Below are 18,095 nucleotides of genomic sequence, written 5' to 3'. Positions count from 1 at the left end.
AGAATTATGCCATCAAATAGAAAAAAGAGAGAGGTCAATTCCATATCAATTATATGTCAACACTTGATCAATTAACTATATGTCTTCAAATTATTGTTCTTCAAGAAAGGCCAGTTGTGTATATATAAAAGGCAAAGTGAGAAAAACACCTTAATGTTTTAATTTTGGGCAAATAATACCCTATCATTTATTTTGGGTATATAACTCCGTTAAATTTTAAAAAATGAGCAAAGAAGGGCTTATGTTGTGTATATAAGTCCGTTAAGTTTGAAAAATGAGCAAAAAAGGGGCTTGAAGTCACTGTTAAGATATAAAATTTCGAAAACACCCTTATCTCTTCCTATAATGCCTTTATTAGAGCAAAGTGAGAAAAACACCCCCTAATGTTTATATTTTAGGCAAATAACACCCCCATCCTTTATTTTGAGTATATAAGCACATGACATTTTTAAGATATAAAATTTTAAAAATACCCTTATCTCTTCCGATAATATCCTTATATATACATCTGTCACATTTAATTAGTTTTTTTTTTTTTTTTTTTTTTTTTTTTTTTTTTTTACCTATTTTTATTCAGTTGTAGAGGAATAATTTAGTCTTTTCAGCATTCATATCCTTGTTTGCACCAAAATTGAATGTTAAGGAGATTTAGAATGTAGAGGAGGTTATATACTCTATATGCGTACCATAAGGGTGTTTTTTGCCCACAACCCTATATTATATATATATATAAAGAGGGACAGTTTAGTTCTTTCACATTTAATCAATTTTTTTACTTATTTTTTTTAATCCGTTATTGAGGGATGCTTTAGTCTTTTCAGCATTCAAGTCCTTATTTTCTCCAAAAATTAAATGTTTGAGACTTTTTAGGATGTATAGGGGATTATGCACTCTATATGCATACAATATGGGTATTTTTTGCTCGCGACTCTATATAAAAAAAGAAGCATTAGTAGTGTATCTTAGTCTGTGGGGGTGCTAGTAAAGTGCTGAGAGTGGAAAGATTGGATTTCAACGCATGTCGTGCTTGTGATTTTTCTTTTTCTAAGCAAAGAAAAACTAATTGCCGTATAAAAAAAATAAAAATAAAAATATGTAATTTTATGCATTCCTTAGAATAATTTGAATGCCAAAATAATAACAAAAATGTTTAATGATAAACTATAAAACTTTATCTTTTAAGCTAATATGGATTATAAGAGTGATTAAAAGACTTATTAGTGGAATCTATTAGTGAGACCATTAAGGAATATGGTTAGATGGTATAGACATGTACCTAGGATATAGAAGAAAAAAGCCAAAGAGGTCAAAAGTAAAAGGCTTCAAACATTAAGGATTCATTTACTAACGCTTTTATTTTTTATTTTTAACTGTCAATTTTTTAAAATGTTAAGTAAAAGTAAAAATTATGTTTATTAAAATACTTTTACTTTTTCATTTTTAGAAAGTACTTTCAAATTTAATGTAGGAAAAAGAAAGTGAAAAAATGATGCTTTTTGTGATTTCTCTACTGTACATAGGAATTACTTTCCTCACTGTAGTAGTATTACTATAGCACTATTTATCCAAAATAAATAAATAAATAAAAAATCCCAAAATCCTCCCATTGCCCATCCGCCTCCTCCCCGCCGCCGCCTCCTACCACCTCCTCCCACTGCCCACAACCATCTCTCTCCTCTCTAAACCCATCCCTGTGCCATGTATGAAACTCACTCCTTCTCTTATATATATACACACACACACACACACACATACTCTGTACTCATAGGGCTTTGATTTCTTGTTGTTTAGTTAGGGCGTAGCAAGCAGTAGTGAATATATGTATAATCAATGGATTTCTTAAGAACCTGAAATGGGGGGCTAATCATGGCAACCGACTCACTCTTGACAAAGGCGGAAGACGAGAAAGGGGCAGTGATTAATTTGCCTTTCTACTAATTCATATGGTATCTCTAGTGATCATAATCGTGGACCTAGGGCTTCAAAGCCAAAGGGCAAGAACACTTCTGAAGAGAGCTCATTATCCGTTTTTAACAGAGATAGTGCGTCTACCTCTGGGGTTCATTTTGATCTAGACAAGCATCCAGATTTTGTCATAAATTACGAGAATGCGAAATTTTTCATCATCAAGTCTTTCAGCGAAGACATTGTTCACAAAAGTATTAAATACAGCATTTGGGCTAGCACAACACTTAGAAACAAAAAGTTAGATGCTGCTTATCGTGAAGCAAAGGGGATGAAGGGTCATTGTGCAGTCCTTCTCTTCTTTTCGGTACGTTACTTGAATTCTGAAACTCACAATTTCTTTGCCCTACTTGTCATAGCTGTTGGAACAACTTGGATGACTTGGGATTTATTGAAACTATTATAAGTAATCAGATTCTTATCGGATGAAAAAACAGATAAAAACAAAGGAGACTCTAAATTATAGTTGTTGGATAGAATACCTGCTAAGTATTGAGCAGCTATTACATCAAACCCAGATTGAAAAAAAAAAAAAAAAAAAAAAAAAATTGAGAGAGGAAGATAAACAATTTTAGAGAGAGGAAGCTGACAGGAAAGTAAAATTAAAATTATTAAACTTATTTTCTGTTTTTTACTTTTAAAATATTAAAAACAAAATCTACTTATTAAATATCATTTTACTTTCTATTTCATCTAAAATTTTACTTTTAGGGTCCGTTTGGTTAACCGAAAATTTATGGTGGAAAGTGAAAGAAAAAGAAAGTGAAGTGAAAGAAAAGAAAATTATGTTTCTATCATGCATTTGGTTAGCATGATTTTTTTGTAAAAAAATTGTGAGAAAATATTGTTTCATTAGTTTGGTTAGCAAGAAAGTGAAAAGAAAATGATTTATATGCCAAAATTACCCTTATAAATTTAATACTAAGTAATATACATCATGCAACAAGTATAATAAAAAATATGAATAAAAATATATGTGCGTGCATATATATAGAGTCGTAATTTAAAACGTTATAAAATTGTAACTTAATTAGGAGTCGAGTCAGAAAGTTATAATATAATTAGGAGTCATAATTTATTAAAAAGAAGTTGCTCCTTTTGAGAGTCTGAAAAAAAAAAGAATAGAAATAACCGACAAGGGTATAATTGGAAACTAACATATAATGATACAATTTTCACGGAAAACTGAAATTTTTGTGTGTTTTATGGAGGAAACATTTTGAGGAAAATCAATCAGTTGCAGGAATATTACTTTCTTGAAAACTTTTCATTTCACGCTAACCAAATTATAAAATAATTTAAAAATTTTTCGTTTCTTTTCCTTTCTAACTGGTTTACGCTAACCAAACTAACCTTTAAAAAAAATAAAAGTAAAAAAATGAAAATGTTAATAAACGGACCTCAAGTATAATAAGAAACATGGCTTACAATTGAAAAGCATGTTAAATTTGATTGCGTGAATCAGAAGGGATTAATGTGTTGCTCCAAAAGCTACAAAGAAACCTTAACGCGGGTTCACATTTGCCAAATTTTTAAAAGCTCATTAAAGAATAAAAAAAATTACTAAAAGATATTCCACCATTGAGGCCTTGACCAATGATGAAACAATTTATCAACAAAACAATAAATCACAAAAGATCTTGGGTGTGTGTAAAAGAAATCATCTTAAAATCTAAATGTAATCACAAAAAAAACAACAAATCATCATATATTAATCAAACTAAGATTAACCACGGAAAGTTTAATTCATTGGCAAATCAAAGATTATTAAAAGAAAGCTCCATCAATCATTAAATCATATACTAATAAAAAAAAATCAACAATTGTATATATATATATATATATATAACCAAAACAAGCTCTCAATCGTATGGATGCAAAAAAAACTTACTATAGTGAGTTGTCACGAACATCGAGCACGTTGAGGATCGATCGATGACTCTCTCTATATATATATGTGTGTGTGTCGCACAATTATCACGTAATGTAACTCTCTCCTTTACTCTGGAAAGCTGATAACCATGTTCGTGAAATGCAGGTTTAAATAGTACTGAAAGACGAATGAGAGGTTTTCCAAGATTTGAGGTGCTTATTTTTTCTGTCTCTCTTAAATGTCTTGAAACAAATCAAGGGCATTTCTTGTCATTTTGCTTAAAAAGTGATCTGATTATAAAATAATGAATATAACGAGGGAAACTTCAAAGAGAAACGAAGTCGGTATCTCCTTCGGTAACAAGTGAAAGCTTTTCTTCTCCTTCTCGGATGCTTAATCTTCTCTAACAAGCGACGATTATACTGTTTTGGGTGGCCCTAGATTGACTGTAAATTTAAGATCTATATAGAGAGGTGAGTAGATAGATAGGTCTCTATTTTTGACTTGCCACCCGTGTGTTTGATAAAATGCTGCCGTGGGTACATAATTAGTTGGATGGAATCTCATTAAACAGATTTCAATGTGTTTCTCAGTTGGAATTTTCAATTGCTACAGTTGAGTAGATATACATATCTCTTTTTTTGACTTGCCACCCATGTGTTTGATAAAATGCTGCAGTGGGTACATAATTAGTTGGATGGTGCAGTGGGTACATAATTAGTTGGATGGAATCTCATTAACAGATTTTTCAATTAGTTTCTCAGTTGGGTTTTCAGTTGGAGGTTTTCGGTTGCTATTAGTGCTCTTTCACAAAAAATACTGATGGAAAGTGAAGAGGCATTAGGATTGAGGTGTTTACTGAGGAAGACGCTATAAGTGCCCTTGCACAAGAAACAAAAAACCCAACATTAGAGGCTGAAGCTACTCCTGCCCCTCCACATGAAGGACAAGTATTTGAAACTGATGAAGACGCATATCAATATTATTTCCATTTTGCGAAGAATACTGGATTTTCAATTAGATGCGAATGCTCTTTGGGGAGTAAAGAGCATCCCACGGGATTTTATAGAAGAGAATCTGGCTGCCATCGTGCTGGTGTTCCCCGACCGCAGAAAGTAATTGATATTGAGCGACAAAGTAATCGAAGATCAACTCGATGAGGATGTGAGGCAAGAAAGTTAGTAGCAAAGGACGTCATTGATGGCACCACTAAATGGAGAATCTCAAAATTCACAAAGGGTCTTAACTACAAATTATTATTAAAGAATGGGTTATGATTTCTACCAGCATATCGTAACTTTCAAATAGATTATGAAAATCGTATCTTGCTTCTTTTTAAAGCTGGATGTACAGTGAATCTTATAATGAGAGTGTTGGAATTGGAAAAAAAAGGTGTGGAGCCTGGACATTTACCATTTATGGAGTAGGATGTAAAAAATTTCATTCAAAATTATAAGAGCATTGGTCGAGAAAATGATGCTTCAGAACTTCTTATGATCTGCAAGACCTTGAAAGATCAAGAAGCTGACTTTTGCTATGATTTTACAATTGATGAAAATAACAAACTTGAACATATTGCATGGTCATTTGGTGATTCAATGCGCGCGTATAGGGAGTTTGGTGATATAGTTGTATTTGATATCACTGATCTATGACATTTCACTTGGAGTTTGGGTTGGTGTGAACAATCATGGTAATTTCAAATTCTTCGGTTGTGTTCTAAGACGAGATGAGAATACCAGTGCTTTTGTGTGGGCTTTACAGGTATGACCTAATCATAAATTATGTTCTTTCTTTTCTTTTCTGTTTTTTTGGTTCTTCTTATGTTGCATTGTTTTTAATTGTTCATGAATGGAAAATGCCCCATAACTATTTTAACAGATCAAGACTTGGCATTGAAAGAAGCCATATCTATTAAATTGCCTAATACAAAAAATGCTTTTTGTTTATGGCATATAGTGTCTAAATTGTCTACTTGGTTTTCTCTTCAACTAGGACCAAAATTATAACAACCCACTCCATCACATGATATGATATTATCCACTTTGGATCTGAACCTGCACTGTTTTGTTTTTGAGTTTTATCCCAAAAAGCTTCATACCAATTGCAGTGACGCACTTACATATTAGCACTTCACCTTTCCCTTACCCAGACGATATAGGATTGTGCACCCGTAACTTGCCGGTGTGCTTAAGATTTATGCTTGAGGTCTTAGGTTCAAGTCATGGGTGCAGCATTATTAATTGATTTATTTTTATTTGTAACGACCCACTCCACCACATGGTATGATATTATCCGCTTTGGCCTGAGCCCGCATGGTTTTGCTCTTGGGCTTTACCTCAAAAGGCCTCATATCAATTGGAGTGACACACCTACATATAAGCACTTCACCTTTCCCTTACCCAGACGATGTGGGATTGTGCACCTGTAGCTCGCCAGTGTGGTAGTCTGCCAGTGTCTCGAACCCACCTACGGCACATCTGCCCACAGGGTTATCACAATCCACCCCCCTTGGAGGCCCGACGTCCCCGTCGGCACACTTTCGGCTGGGTCAGGCTCTGATATCATTTGTAACGACTCACTCTAATTGGTATAAGGCTTTTTGGGGTAAAGCCCAAGAGCAAAATCGTACAGGCTCAGGTCCAAAACGGTTTTGCTTTGGGCCTGAGCCTGCACGGTTTTGCTCTTGAGCTTTACCCCAAAAGACCTCATACCAATTGGAGTGACACACCTACATATAAACACTTTACCTTTCCCTTACCCAGACGATGTGGAATTGTGCACTTATAGCTTGCCAGTGTGGTAGCCTACCAGTGTCTCGCACCTGCCTACGGTACACCCGCCCATAAGGTCATCACAAAAATACAATGAATTTGAGCGTCATGTTCATAAATTATATCAATTAGAGTCAATTGAAGAATTTAAATGTCAATCGCATCACATGGTATCTCAATTTGGGCTGGATTCAGATGAACATATTGCTTTACTTTATTCTTTACACTCATATTGGGCACTACCCTATCTGAGAGATTTCTTTTTTACCGAAATGTCGACAATGGAACGTTCAGAGTCGATCAATTCATATTTGAAAAGATTTTCAAATGTGAAAACTTTGTTGAGCAGGTACATCAAATAAGTATTTTTCTTTTACAATATTTTAACTTAGTAGATTTAATAAATTGCTTATTTAACCTTTGTAGGCGAGGGTGGCTACCAGTATTTGGAATCAGGTTGGAGAGGAAGCAACGGCACAAGAGAAGTATCGAAACCCACAACATGTAAGATTATTTATTAATTATGTGGCCCACATGATTTGGATATATGATATATTTCATTAATTAGTGATTAAGTAAATAGATATCAGATTAATATTATATTATTTGGTCAACCTAAAAATTACCTTTTTGGTAATTAATTATTGGAGAAGTGTTTTCCTATGTATTCCTTATTTTGATAGAAAGTGGAATTAAAGTTACTAAAAGGAAAACTTGTCCTCTATTTGCCTTTATAAAAGTACATATATCCCATCAATTATGTACGTTAATGAAAAATAATACGTATAATGTTTATGTGTGCAAAAGATCAAGAGAGAGAAATCGGTTTTCACGTTTTGGCTATTGCAGTTTATCACGTTGTTCGTTCCATAAAAAGGATCTCGACGTGGACTTGATCTCTACGATATTTGCAATCACAGATTGAAGTATTTATATCTAACTATATTTATTTATGCATTATAGGTATGTGAGAATAATGAAGTTCTAAAATTTGGGATTCATGTTTATTTGTGATGAATAGTTTACACGAATAAATTATAGTTTACATATGGTATCAGAGTTTACAATTTAGGAACTCATTATTTTCCTCTATAGAAATAATGTGTAAATATAAAGTAAAATTAAATATTTGTATAATTTAATTTTCTTATAGAATCGACATATATATATATATATATATATATATATATATGTATGTATGTATGTATGTATGTATGTTTTGATTGGTGTGATTTTGATTAGTGTAATGGGTATTTAAAAACTTTGATATGTTATTCGAAAGAAAAAATAATAGTGTATTTTACTACTATAATGTTAATCTGTTTGTGCGGCACCAAACAAATTTGATTTGGGTGAAAGTGAACTTCACTTGGAACTTAAATATATCTCAAGTGCCCACTAATCAGCATACATATGGATACATATGAAAATTTTGTTTTGATTCATCTTGTGGTATTGTTAGAGAATTGCCGTACATATGAATATGCTGTGGGCTTATTATGTTTCATGTATGTTGATATAGGCAATCAAGTTAAATAATGATGTGTTTGGTTCTTGATTTTTGTGCACAACATATGGGATTGAAAAGCTTTTAATAAATTTTTGACTATTATGTTTTTTAAAGAAATTTACTGTGATTGGAAGATATAAATTATTAAATACATAAAGTTTGTGTATTTATTTATTTTATTAAAGAAATTTAAATTTCTAAAATAATTTGTGAGTCTAGAAATTTAAATTATTAAATACATAAAGTTTGTGTATTTATTTATTTTATTATTTTTGGAGTCATACATATATACATGATGGAGAGTCAATTTTAAATTGATTCAATTATGATCTTCAAGTCTGAAAATAAAAATAATATATTTTATTATGTATATAAAATAAAAGGATATTTTTATTGAATTTTTTTGACTATTAAATTTCTGGGATCGAACCTACTTAAAATTGGATCGATCAGTTTGAGTATGCGTCCATAATGTTAAATGGGTAAATTAATAATGAATTAATAACTAGCTAATTTAATATTCATGTTTATAAGGATTAATAGCTACCAAAGTGGCCTAACAATAATAATTGATGAATATTAATTTTAGTAGTAAATATAATTAAAGATGAACTAGTCACTAGCTAATTTAATATTCATATTATGTAAAGGTTGGTAGCTACCAAAGTGGCCTAACCATAATGGTTGTTAGATATTAATTTTAGTAGTAGACATAATTGCAATATTTCATTAATTATGATATTTATGATTTTTTATGGTATTCATGAATATTGACTTTATTTAATTATGAGAATAATTTTTCAAAGGGAATTGATTTTAAAGAGATTAAATAAAAATTAAGAGGTTGTATGTATTTTCTTAATTAGGTAGATATAGGATATCTAAGGTAACTTATTTGTTTAATTAAATAATGTATCACCAATGAAGATATATATATATATAAATACATTTAAGTATCATTATTAGTATTTTATAGTTGTCACCCAATGGGGTACTATAGTTATACATTGTATTTATATTTTTAAGTTATACATATGTGTTGTTAACTCAAAATATTATTGTTGTGAGTATTTTATCTTATTATGTTTCTTTGTTACACTTAATTCGCATTCTACATCTGTTTTAATTCTCAATAGGACTAACTTCTCATAATGGAATGAGTAAGTTAAGTATTATGGTTATGCGAATTATTGTTTCCCATAGTGATAATGCTAAGGAATATTTGACTATAAGAATATTTTCGTATTATAGATAAATATCTAAAACGAAAATTATTAATTGATATCACAACTATGCATTTGTGTTGGTACTCGTACCATGTATGAACATAATTTTGAGATGACTAATGTTGGTACAAAATTGAGAACTTTGTGGATGATTATGGATGAGAATTTTTGTATTAAATTTATTCTCAATTTTTTGTCTACTCAATATGGGTCATTTCGAATTAATACTATTAAGACAAGTGAAAAGTGAAAGAATTGACCACTATGTTAATTTAGGAGGAGACCAGGCTTAAGCAGCAGGTAATCATTATGTTTATCTCATGACCCAAGAAGTTAGAAAGAAATTTGGGAATAAGTCTGAAAAGGCATTAAGTGAGCAACCTCCAAAATTAAAAGATTTAGATCAATCTACTAAAGGAAAGGAATGTAATAATGTAAAAGTGTCATCTATGTATTGAACACTTTTAAAAAGATTACATGAAATATAAAAAATAATTTGAAGAGAAAGATAAATCTTCTAACTTTTGTATATTTCGAATCACTTATTGATATTCTTTCTAGTACATGATATATTTACTTAAGTACTAATGTTTATGTTTCTAATAGATGTAAGGATTTCTTATGGCCTAAACCACAAATTCAAATGAGAATTTCTTATTTATGAGAATCGAGAAAAAAATTTGTTGAAACCATTTTGAAACCATTGAGACATTTTGTTTAGTTTTAGACAATTGATTTTATTTAAATTGTTTTAAACTCTTTATATTTTTTCAATTTTTCTCAATTTGATTTTATTTCAAAACTTTATATTAATGATTTTTCCTTTAAGTTTGATAATGATGTTTATTCAAGAAATTCTAATTATGAGTTATGGTATTATTATTGATGATTTCTATAAATTCAAACTTGATAGTTTATTTATTGAAACCCTTTTGACCTTGCATCATAATGTTAGAATTAAACGTAACTCAATTAATGAAAATTCATTTATCTTGTGGCATAAAAGACTGGATAATATTCAGTGAAAGGTTAGGAAAATTAGTAAAAGATGTGATTTTTCTGTATCTAAACTTTACTGATTTTGATGTGTGTACATTGTATTAAGGGTAAACAAACCAAATATACAAAGAAATGAGCGACAAGAAGTACAAAGTTTCTTGAAATTATTCATATAGACATATTTAGACCTTTTGATGTTCCATCTTTTGGTGGAGAAAAGTATTTTATCACATTTATAGTTGATTTTTCCACGTTAAGGATATATCTATTTATTGCATGAAAAATCTCAAGCAATGGGTAATCTTGAAGTATACATAAATGAGGTTGAAAAACAACTAAATAGAAAAGTAAAAATCACAAGGTCATATAGAGATGGTGAATATTATGGAAAGTATGATGAAACGGGTTAATACTTTAACTGTTTGCTAAACTCCTTGAAATGCATGACATTTGTGCTCAATACACTATGCCAGGCATGCCACAATAAAAACGTATAGCTGAAAGGCGTAATCGTACTCTTATGCATATGGTTAGGAGTATGTTAGGTAATTCTTCGTTACCCATAATGTTGTGGATGTTAAGTAATCTAAAGGGTATAAATTTAACTATCCTAAACATAGTACGATAATTATTTAAACCGGCAATGTCAAATTCATTGAGAATGATGAAATCAATGGGAGTGATAAAAATAAGAATGTGATCATTCCAGAAGTTATGGTACAAATCTCTTTACCTATAACTTCTAAAGAAATAATTATTCATTCAATTGTTAAACCGTATAACAACGAAGAATAATTAAATGATCAACAACTCCATGATGAGATTGTCATCAATGAATAGATTGTAAAAGAACCACAAGGAATACGATCTCAAAAAGGAGAGCTGCTATTCCGGATGACTATGTGATATATCTGCAAGAATTTGATTTTGATTGATTTTCTGAATGGGAGTTTAAAAAGAGGAAGTTTATATAGAACAACCTGAAGGTTTTACATTAGAGAGTAAAGAATACATTATCTGTAAACTTAAGATGTCAATGTATGAACTTAAACACACTTCCTGACAATGGTATATTAAGTTTAATGATACCATTATTTCTTTTGGTTTTAAGTAAAACACTGTTGATCAGTATATATACTATAAGGTTAGTGGGAATAAGTTTATATTTCTGATTTTATATATATTGATGATCTTTTGTTTGGTAGTAGTAATCATAGTTTATTATATGAAATTAGAAGTTATCTCTAAGAACTTTGAAATGAAATATATAGATGAGGTATCTTACGTGATAGGAATAGACCACGTGAATTTTTTGAATTGTCTCAGAAAGCATATATTAAAAAAGTTCTAGAAAGATTTGATATTAAACATTGTTCAACCAGTATTACTCCATACCAAAAAGCGAATAAATTCAGCCTAATGCAATCCCAAAGAACGAGTTAGCTTGAAGGTAAATAAACGAAAAATATTTCTTATGCATATATTGTGGAGTTTGATGTATGTATAAGTTGGTAGGGGATAAAAGATTATATGCTCACACTTAGGAAGACATTTTTATGAATATGTGGATAATTATTAATTCACAATTAGTTATTTGTTCCTTTTGGCTGGAGGAACAATATTATGAAAAAGTGTAAAGTAATTTATTATTATTTTATATATTATGAATTTTTAATTTGTAACATGTTTTGAGTCTATAATTTATGGTTGCAGAATTTATTTCAGGACTAGAAGGTATGGGTACCATTTTCAGATTATTGAAAATTTATGTTGCAATTGTTGATCTTCTTGTATGAAAAATGATAGGTATTCTAAAGTTGAAATACTTTATCATTAAAGAAGATGTTTAGAAATAACGAATGTCTATTGAACATATAAGCACACAACTTTTGATTGCAATCCATTAATGAATGGACTATCACCCAAGACATTTATGGAACATGTTGAAATAATGTGTCTTGAATGTAGTCAATAATGATTATTTTTTAATTGTGGATTGCTTAACAGTGCTTATATGTATTTGATATTTTGCGCTGATTAAATATATTTATGATATTTCCTATTAATTAATGTACATGTACGTATTACTTTAATAAATGGTAATAGGAATAGTCTTGGAAAAGACATTATTGTTTGATCATTATTGATATTTCTCATTTATAGACTATGTTGAATAGGTTACTAGTGTTGTGGTACATAGAAGGGATTGTGTCATTTAGGGACATATAACCGCCATGACTCGCATTGGTAATTTATTTACCAAGATATTTAAAATAACTAACTTAAGGACTCAATCTGATTTATAGTGCACATTAATGACTAATTTACTAAACTACTATAGAAATTATTATATGAGCTAAGTTGGAGAATGTACGATTATTTATTAATTGTTAGTGGTTAAGTAAATAGATATCAGATTAATATTATATTATTTGATCAACCTATAAATTATCTTTTTGGTAATTAATTATTGGAGAAATATTTTCCTATTTATTTCTTACTTTGATGGAAAGTGGAATCAAAATTACTAAAAGGAAAACTTGTCATCTCTCTGTCTTTATAAAATTGCATATATCCCATTAATTATGTATGCTAATAAAAAACAATACGTATAATGTTTATGTGTGCACAAGGCCAAGAGAGATAAATCGATTTCCACATTTTGGCTATTACAGTTTATCACATTGTTCATTTCGCATAAAGGATCTCGACGTTGAACTTGATCTGCACGATATTTGCAATCATATATCGAGGTATTTATATCTAACTATATTTATTTATACATTATAGGAATGTGAGAATAATGAAGTTCTAAGATTTCGGATTCATATTTATTTATGATGAATAGTTTGCACGAATAAATTATAGTTTACACGACACTTATGCCCATTCAAGAACATGCTTCAACTGTTCTTACGCCATATAGATCTGAGCTGTTACAAAAGGAAATTGCATTGTCATATCAGTATGCAATGATTGAGAAAGGTGATGGATCCTATGTGGTGCGTCATTTCACAAAGACAGATGGAGGACGAATTATGCAGTGGATGGCATCAAGTGATGACATCTTTTGTACATGTAAACAATTCGAGTTCTTAGGAATCTTGTGTAGGCATGCCATTCGAGTACTCGTTTCCAAAAATTGTTTTCGACTCCCTGATAAATATTTTGCCAATAAGATGGAGACGTGAGAGCTCACTACATTTGAAGTATGATCCTAGCAATGGATGGAAATAAGAAGATAAAGAAAATATTTTACTTGGAAAAGAAAAAAAGGAATTCTGAAGAAAATATTTACTTTGAAACAAACAGAGCTTATATTTCAATTTTTCTGTTTGGCTTTTTTTGGTTGGTCGGGTAATCGGTTGTTTCAGTACTGTTTGTTATCCTGATCTAGTATTCTTTATTTCTTAAGTTCTTTTTCTTGTCATTAGTTTTACACACATAAATTTTATTAACTGATGAGCACTGAAAAGTGCGCATTTAAACCCGTTAAGCTTAAGCATTCTAGGACCTTTATCTATCGTACTTTGCCGTTTTAGACTTATTACGTGTTATTTATATTTTCAGGCACTAATCTCAAAATTGAGCTAACTCAGCCAAATAAGAGCTTAATTGAAGCAATCCTGAGATAAACCAAAGGAGGGAGCAAAGTGGAGAAAGAAATGAGCAAAAAGGAATCAAGTTGTGCAGCTGAAAAGTTCGATCGATCCAACTTAGAGTTCGATCGATCGAACATCTATGATCGATCACAGTACTTCTCAATAGATCCAACCTTGGCTTTTGCTGAAATTCCAAGTTCGATCGATCGAACATCACCTTCGATCGATCGAACCCTATGTTGTCCTATTCAAATGATTGATCTTATCCACAGCTGTACGCCTACCAACCACTTTTGTCTTTTTCCCCATAAATATCTTGAAAATATCCCAGCCTTGTCATTATCCGGAGGAGTCAGACCACTTCGATCGATCCAAGATGCAGTTCGATCGATCGAACCCATTTTCGATCGATCCAAGTTAAGGTTCGATCGATCGAACTTCCTCCAGCGAGAAAAAGTTAAAGTCCAATTCATTTATTCCGTCCTTCATCCAATCATTGGAGAATATGCCTTGCACGACCACAGCTCATCATGGAGTGTATTTGACCTACCTATATAAGGAATATGATACACTTTTTGAAAAAGTCCCTTGTCACACATTGAAAATCATCTTGGAGGCTATTCTTGGAGAGGAAGAAGGGAGGAAGCTAGAGTAACCATTGGAGGAGATCTTCACCAACAAGGAGCAGCCATGGAGTTAGCCCTTGAGGGTTGGATCATCACTACCATGAGTGGCTAGACATCCTCTTGGGGCTAGAGTTAGCCCCAAGCATGCTTTATATACTCTAATCTTGTGTATTATTGAGGGATTAGTGTTGTATGATACATCTTGATATTCATGTATATATAAATTTTGATTATTTCATGGTTTGTATGGTTTAATGCTTCCAATTGACTATTCTATTCTATCCATATGTCTATGTATGCTAGAGTAGGATATTCATGTGTTTATCCCTAGATTTAGTGTTTTTGATGCATGTCTATGTGTATTGATGCTATAGATCTAGAGATTATCAAGATGATGTGCTTAATGAATGCTATTTTGGTTCATTTGATGGTTTATGCCTATTCTTGATGGTTTGTGCCTCTCCCCTAGTCTAGATAGCTTTATTTTCATGCTAGTAGTGTAGATTTAGTGTAGTGGTAGTATAATGTTAGATGGGAGGACAATATACTCTTGATGTTTGATGTTCCATGCTTGTGAGTCCAAATGGCATATTCCTCTAATATTGTGTTGTATGTGGATTGTGAGCTTAATGAAGGATTAATGACTTGTTTTGATCTATTGTGCTATCCCCATGTTGTCTAGACAATATATGCTCTATTGTTTAGATATATTGTGCTCTTCACATGATGTTTAGACAATACTTGCTTGATTTGTCATCATTGCCAATTGAATCAACCTAATGCACACACACCCTTATCATATTGCAACACATCCATTACCCTCAATTGATCACTTGTTAGTAGTATAGAAAAGTATTGCTTGGTGGTGATCTCTACACCCCAAGACCTCTCTCTCTCTTGTTTACTTCATATTATTTTATTTAGTTGAATTCAATTTAGTTTAATCAACCAACCAATTAATTGTGTGATCACTCGACCTACTAACCCTAATTACCATAGTTTCACAATTCGATACACCATCAAATCCCTTGGGACGATCCCTACTCGCCCTATCTATATTTTATATAGAGAAAGGTAGTAGTGGCTTTCTATAAATGTAAAACTTGGCCACCTCCTAAATTCATAACTCTTCAAGCTTGACTTGGTATCGCGACCCTTGTAAAGAGGCTACCGGTCATTAACCAAGTTCAACTGAAAATCATTGTGTAAAGAGTAACTCATTAGACAAATTTTAAGACCAATCTCCACTAAAATTTTCCCTAACACAGACTAAATTATTAGTTGTTGGATATGGGAACCACTTTCCATCCTAGTGATTGCATAACCACAACAGCAGTTTATGTCTATGTCGGATTTCTGGGGAGGTTAGGTTCTTGAAATTACATAAATGTCAAGTTTTTAAAGATGTTGAAGCCAGTATAGGACCCGGGGGCCTGGATTTTTTCCTTCCCTTATTTTATATATATCCCCTTCAAATTTTTCCTTCCCTTGTATACTCTATATGTTTTCTTAATTTTTTTTTTTCTTAAATTGTTTCATTATATTCTATATATGTAATTTATTAATTTACCTAATTCCAAAAATATCAATCTCTATATATATCCACCTATTTCTCTTTATGTATATATACTCCATAAACACTAATTTATATGTATTTAGTGTACAATGTGTCCCCTGAATAAAAATTCTGGCTCCGTTCGTGGTTGAAGCTTCTAATGAGCCTCTTTTGGTCCAACAAAAAATGGGGACAAACATATGGAGAAAGTGGGGAGGTTATTTTATACCCTCCCACGAAGGTGATGAGGTTAGTTTAGTTATATATATATATATATATATATATATATATATATATATATATATATTGACTACTTATTTAACAATTAAAATTTGTAATTGAGAAAATTTCAATTGCTTAGAAAATGAGTAATGCTACATATCATGATTTTGTGCAACTTTAATAAGCAGTGTTCAACAAGGATGAGAATTGAGAATACACTCTTCCTCTTCAAGAATGTCTCTCTCATTAATTGTCACATCAGTAGAGAACAACTGCCTATAAGTAAGTTAATCTTTTTCCTTACAAAAATCTAACTCTAATTTAAGAAGGGTATAAATGAAATAGTGAGATATTCAAAACTTAATCTAATTTATATAACCTCTTCTCCCTCAAAGGGAAGGTGAGAGGTTCAAGTCCCACAATGAACAAATATAAATGTGTATATGAGTACCGAATACTTACCTAAGCTTGAAGTCTTAGCAATGGAGGTTAAGTTGCGTTTGTTTGAACTTATTATCAAAACTTTATTAGACTTATTGATTTTTACAAAGAAAAAAAGGTAAAGAAAAAAAAAAAAAAAGAGTAGGAATTATTGATAATTTGCCAAAAACAGTTTGGGGTATGATTGTGTTGTAATTACTTGTAACATAATCGAGTATCTTACAGCAAAACTACTTTGGGGAGAAAAACTTGCACATAATTAACATTACTACCACGTTATTGTGTGTGCAACTGTACATAGCACCACCAAGCTAATAAAAAGAAAGGCAAAGTAAGAAAAGCATCCTTAATGTTTTAATTTTGGGCAAATAATACCCCTATAGTTTATTTTGGATATTTAACTCCATTAAGTTTTAAAAATTGAGTAAAGAAGGACTTATGTTGTGTATATAAGTCCGTTAAGTTTGAAAAATGATCAAAAAAATGGCTTTAAGTCACTGTTAAGATATAAAATTCTGAAAATACCCTTATCTCTTCCTATAATGCCCTTATTAGGATAAAGTGAGAAAAACACCTATAATGTTTACATTTTAGGCAACTAACACCTATATTCTTTATTTTGAGTATATAAGTCCGTTAAGTTTGAAAAAATGTGACAAATAAGGGATTGATGTAATTGTTTCGTTAAAAATTTATTCATAATGTATTGCACATGACATTTTTAAGATATAAAATTTTAAAAATACCATTATCTCTTTCGATAATGTCCTTGTATATATATTTATTTATTTATTTAAATATATACACCTGTCACATTTAATTAATTTGTGTACCTATTTTTTATTCAGTTGTAGAGGGATAATTTAATATTTTCAGTATTCAGATCCTTGTTTGCACCAAAATTGAATGTTAATGAGACATTTAAAACGTATGGGGGGTTATATACTCTATATGCATATCATAATGGTGTTTTTTGCTCGCAACCCTATATTATATATATAAAAAGAGGGACAGTTTAGTTATTTCATATTTAATTAGTTTTTTTACTTATTTTTTTTATCCAGTTATAAAGGGACACTTTAGTCTTTTCAACATTTAGGTCCTTGTTTGCTCCAAAATTCAATGTTAGGGACTATTTAGAACGTATAAGGAGTTATACATTCTATATGCATGCTATAAGGATTTTTTGGCTAGTGACTCTAAAAAGAACTTAGGAATCAGAAGTAAGTCAGTTAGCATAAAGAAACTCTAATGGCCTAAGTTTTTACAAACCCGGTACATCTGTGAAGATCCAAAAGTTGA

The 18,095-nt window shown here is 31.0% G+C and overlaps 1 long non-coding RNA gene across 1 annotated transcript; it reads left to right on the top strand.

Annotated features, from left to right (window-relative positions):
- The first annotated feature begins 3,683 nt into the window (after positions 1 to 3,683).
- LOC132307163 (uncharacterized) lies at positions 3,684 to 14,782 on the top strand. Its single transcript, XR_009482184.1, has 3 exons — positions 3,684 to 5,602; positions 7,039 to 7,116; positions 13,918 to 14,782. It is a non-coding gene; the product is annotated as an uncharacterized LOC132307163 (long non-coding RNA).
- The last annotated feature ends 3,313 nt before the right edge of the window (positions 14,783 to 18,095 follow it).

The sequence above is a fragment of the Cornus florida genome, unplaced genomic scaffold (genome assembly GCF_030987335.1).
Source record: "Cornus florida cultivar Cherokee Brave unplaced genomic scaffold, ASM3098733v1 CherokeeBrave_3.0.0_Hap2_Chr05, whole genome shotgun sequence".
In the NCBI taxonomy this organism is placed as follows: domain Eukaryota; kingdom Viridiplantae; phylum Streptophyta; class Magnoliopsida; order Cornales; family Cornaceae; genus Cornus; species Cornus florida.
This window is presented reverse-complemented; position numbering and strand designations above follow the sequence as displayed.